Source organism: Oryctolagus cuniculus, chromosome X (assembly GCF_964237555.1).
Source record: "Oryctolagus cuniculus chromosome X, mOryCun1.1, whole genome shotgun sequence".
NCBI classification, from domain to species: Eukaryota; Metazoa; Chordata; class Mammalia; order Lagomorpha; family Leporidae; genus Oryctolagus; species Oryctolagus cuniculus.
The window spans coordinates 65330890-65335889 of record NC_091453.1 but is presented as its reverse complement, the minus strand read 5'-3'; the positions used below and the strand labels follow the sequence as shown (position 1 = coordinate 65335889).

At 38.6% G+C, this 5000-nt stretch overlaps 1 pseudogene; it reads right to left on the bottom strand.

Annotated features, from left to right (window-relative positions):
* Positions 1–2060: 2060 nt before the first annotated feature.
* LOC108178701 (histone H2A.V-like) lies at positions 2061–2489 on the bottom strand (annotated as a pseudogene).
* Positions 2490–5000: the final 2511 nt, after the last annotated feature.

Genomic DNA, 5000 nt, shown 5'->3' with positions numbered 1-5000 from the left:
CTTCATGTGCTTGTACCCTTCTGTACATGGCCATTTCCCTTCTGCTTCTCTGCCATGTTGTGACATAGCCAGGGAGGCCATTTCCAGACACCATGTCATGCTACTTAGACTTTCTAGTCACAAGAAATGTGAGACAAATGAACCTCTTTTATTTGTGCATTACCCAGAATGTGGCATTTTGTTGTAGCAACAGAAAACAATGTAAGGCAGTGGCCTTATTATGTTGAAGTAGTTTCCTTTTATTCCCAGGTTGTTGAGGTTTTTTTTCTTCTATCATGAAAACATATTAGATTCTGTCAGATGCTCTCTCTGAATCAACTGAGATGATTATGTGTCTTTTACAAAATATGTATTCTGCTCATTTGTTATATTACATTGATGGATTTTTGTATTTTGAAACATCCTTGCATTCCAGGAGTAAATCCTAGTTGATCTTGGCATAGAATCCTTTTAATAGGGTGTTGACTATCATTTGATAGTGTTTTGTTGAGAAGTTTTGCATCAATATTAATAAGGGAAATTGGTCTGCGGTTTTCTTCACTTTTCTTTATAGTGTCTGTTGGACTTTGTTTCAGGGTAAAGCTGGACTCAGAATGAGTCTGAAAATGATCCCTCCTCTGTATTTTTTGAAAGTGCATGAGGAAGATGTGTGTTAATTATTCTTATAATGTTTTATATGCTGTACCAGTGAAGCAAATCTGAGCCTGGGCTTTTGTTTCTTGTGAGGTTTTTGATTAGATTCTCTATCTCCTTACTAATTACAGCTATACTAAGACTATATTTGTTAATGATTCAGGCTCGATTGGTTGTGTATTGCTAAGGATTTTTGCATTTTGTTTAGATGATCCAATTTGTTACTGTACAGTTGTTCATAGTGCTTTCTTATAATCCTATTTATTTCTATAAAAATAAATTGTCCCCTTTTTTAAATTTCTGATTTTAATTGTTGGAAATCTTTTCAGTTTCTACTTTGTCAGTCCAAAGATTTGTTCATTTTATTGATGTTTTCAAAGAACCAACTCTTGTCTTTGTTCATTTTCTTTACTGTTTTGCTATACTCTGTTTTATTTATCTCCACTTTTATCTTTATTATTTCCTTTCTTCATCTGGCTTTGGACTTACTTTGTTCTTTATAGAGTTCTTAAGGTAGAAAGTCAGCTTGGTTACTTGAGATCTTGCTTCTTTTTAAAATATGTATTTTTATTTATTTTATTCACTTAAAAGGCAGAGAAGGAGGAAAGGAGGGAAGGAGGGAGGGAGGGAGAGTGGGAGGGAGAGAGAGAGAGATCTTTCAACCACTCTCAAAATGATCACAATAGCCATAGCTGATCTGATTTGAAAACAGGAGCCTGGAACTCATTTGAAGTGTCCCACAGAGACCCATGTTCTTGAGCTGTTATCTGTCTGCCTTCCAAGATGCATATCAATAGGAAGCTAGATCTGAATCAGAGCTTTGACTCAAAAGACTAGACTCTAATGTTAGATGTGGGCATCCTAAGCAGAATCTTAATGCTGCCCCAAATATCCACCATTTTCTTCTTTTTTAATGAAAGAATTTATAACTATAAATTTTCCTCTTAGCACTGCTGTCACTACAAACCATAAGTTTTAGTATCTTCTGTTTTTATTTTCATTTGCCTCTGAAGCATATTCTAATTTCTTCTGATTTCTTTGACCCATTGATTGTTCAAATGTTATTTAATTTACATATATTTATAAATTTTCCAGTTTTGCTTTTGCTATTGATTTCTATTTCTATTCCATTACGTTCATTAAAGATGCTTTGTATTATTTCAATATTTTTAACTTTGCTAACACTTGTTTTGTGGCCTAGCATATGGTCTTTTTTTAATAAAATGGTTTATCAGTTCCATTTTTATATAAAATGTGGACAGACTTAGTGAGTCAATATAACTGTCACCATATAAAAAAGGACTTTCATCAAACTTCCAAGTCTGAGAACATACAAATGTTTCTTTTATCATTTCTACAGTAATTGTCTATGTTTTTCTGTTTGTATTTAAAAATTCCATATATCCCCAATACTTCTTCTGTCCCAGTCACAGTACCATGACGGGCAGGAAGAGGATTGGATAAAACAACCCTCTAAGCAGTTTTCTGCTGTCCCTTCTTCCAATCAGAGATCTGTGGATGTGAGGGATCACACCATCCCCAGCTATGCTAGCCTTGATAAGAGCATACAGTTTTTCATCATGGCAGATTGCAAACTGACAGTGACATGGAGTGATGCACTTTATTTTGAGATCCTTGGGAGTTACCTCCCAGCTCCAGGACCTCAGCAGCAAGGTGCTACACAATTGCAGCACTGTACACGGCAGCAGTGGTATCTACCTTCCATGGTTTCTGATGTGAGTCTTCAAGCGTCTGTGGATGCATCCCACAGGAAATTGTAGCCCAGCTCTCTGTGAGTGAGACACTGCCTTAGCCTTGGCCTTCCCACTGTCCTTCCGAGCTTTGCCTCCAGCCATGGTCTGGTCTTGGCCACTCTGCTACCATTGAGTTGCATGTCCTCTGTTGCTGCTGGATCCAAGCTGCTGCTACTGCTCTCTAGCACCCACTAACACCACCAGAGCTGGACAATACCCCCTTAGCACATGGTCTATCTTAGGGAATACTCCATTTGCACTTGGAAAACATGTATTCTGCTCTTGGTAGGTGGAATGTTCTGTATATTTATACTAGGTCTGTGATTGGTCTATACTATTGTTCAAGTTCTCTGTTTCCTTATTCATGTTCTATTTTTGAAAATGCAGTATTGAAATCTCCACGTAGCATTGTAGATCAATCCATTTCTCACATCAGTTATGTTAGTGTTTGCCTCATATATTTAGGAGTGCTGATGCTCACTGCATGTATGTTTATAATTTTTATATTTTCTTGGTGAATTTATGATTATATAATGTTTTTTGTCTTCTTGGAATAATTTTTGTCTAAAATATTTTTATCTGTTATTGGCATAGCCACTCCTCCCTTTTGATTAATATTCACATAGACTAGTGTTTCCTTTCACTTTCAACTTATGCATATTCTTAGATCTAAAGTAATTCCCCTGGAGCTAGCGCTGTGGCACAGCAGGTTAAAAGCCCTGGCCTGAAGTGCCAGCATCCCATAAGGACACTGGTTCAAGTCCCAGCTGCTCCACTTCCAATCCAGCTCTCTGCTATAGCCTAGGATAGCAGTAGAAGATCGCCCAATTCTTTGAGCCTCTGCACCCACATGGAAGACCCAGAAGAAGCTCCTGGCTCCTGGCTTCAGATCAGCGCAGCTCCGGCCATTGTGGCCATCAGGGGAGTGAACCAACAGATGGAAAACCTCTCTCTGTCTCTAAGTCTCTCTGTGACTCTGTCTTTCAAATAAATAAATCTTAAAAAATAAATAAAGTGATTATCCTATAAACAAAATACAGTTAACTCTTGTTTTTTGTTTTGTTTTTTTTTTTTCATCCATTCTGTTAATCTGTGTCTTTTGGATTCAGGAGTTTATTCTATTTCCAATTTTTTAAAATTAATTTATTTATTTTAAAGGCAGAGTGACAAAGAGGAAGAGTGAGAGTGAGAGCAAGAGAGAGAGAGAGAGAGAGAGAGCAAGAGAGAGAGAGAGAATATCTTCCATGTAAGAGTTCACTCCCTCAGGGCTGGCACCATAGTGCAATAGGTTAATCCTCCGCCTGCAGCGCCAGCATCCCATATGGGCACCAGGTTCTAGTCCTGGCTGCTCCTCTTCCAATCCAGCTCTCTGCTGTGGCCTGGGAAAGCAGTGGAGGATGGCCCAAGTCCTTGGGCCCCTGCATCTTCATGGGAGACTGGGAAGAAGCTCCTGGCTTCAGATCGGCACAACTCCGGCCATTGTGGGCCCCTGGGGAGTGAACCAAGGGACCGAAGACCTTTCTCTCTGTCTCTCCCTCTCACTGTCTGTAACTATCTCTCAAATAAATAAATAAACTCTAAAAAAAAAAAAAAAGAAAAGAGTTCACTCCCCGAATGGCCACAGGCTGAAACTGGGAGGAGGGAACTCCATGCAAGTCTCCCACTTGAGTGGCAGGGGCCCAGAGACTTGAGCCACTTTTTGCTGATTTCCCAGACACATTAGCAGGGAGCTGGATTGGAATCAGAGCAGCCAGGACTTGAACTAGCACTCATATGGGATATTGTATTAGTAAGGAGATAGAGAATCTAATCAAAAATGTCAAAGAAGGAGGTACCTTTCTCTGAAGGGAGGAGAGAACTTCCACTTTGACTACAACCTTGTCTAAATATGATCAGAGTCAGTGAACTCAAAAGGCTTCCATAGCCTTGGCAACTCATGACAAGAGCCTAGGGAGATTACTGACGCCATAAACAAGAGTGTCAATTTGTTAAGTCAACAACAGGAATCACTGTGTACTTACTTCTCATGTGGGATCTGTCCTTAGTGTGTTGTCCAATGTGAAGTAATGCTATAACTAGTACTGAAACAGTATTTTACACTTTGTGTTCCTGTGTGGGTGCAAACTGATGAAATCTTTACTTAATATATACTGAATTGATCTTCTGTATATAAAGATAATTGAAAATGAATCTTGATGTGAATGGAATGGGAGAGGGAGCAGGAGATGGGAGGGGTGTGAGTGGGAGGGAAGTTATGGGGAGGTGGAAAGCCATTGTAATCCATAAGTTGTACTTTGGAAATTTATATTTACTAAATAAAAGTTTTAAAAAAAAGTCATAAGAAACAAAAGCCCAGGCTCAGATTTGCTTCACTGGTACAGCATATAAAACATTATAAGAATAATTAACATACATCTTCCTTATGCACTTCCAAAAAAATAATGAGGAGGGATCATTTCCCGACTCATTCTGAGTTCAGCTTTAACCTGAAACAAAGCCAGACAGACACTATAAAGAAAAGTGTAGAAAACCACAGACCAGTTTCTTTTGTTAATATTGATGCAAAACTCCTCAACAAAGCACTATCAAATGATAGTCAACACCCTATTAAAA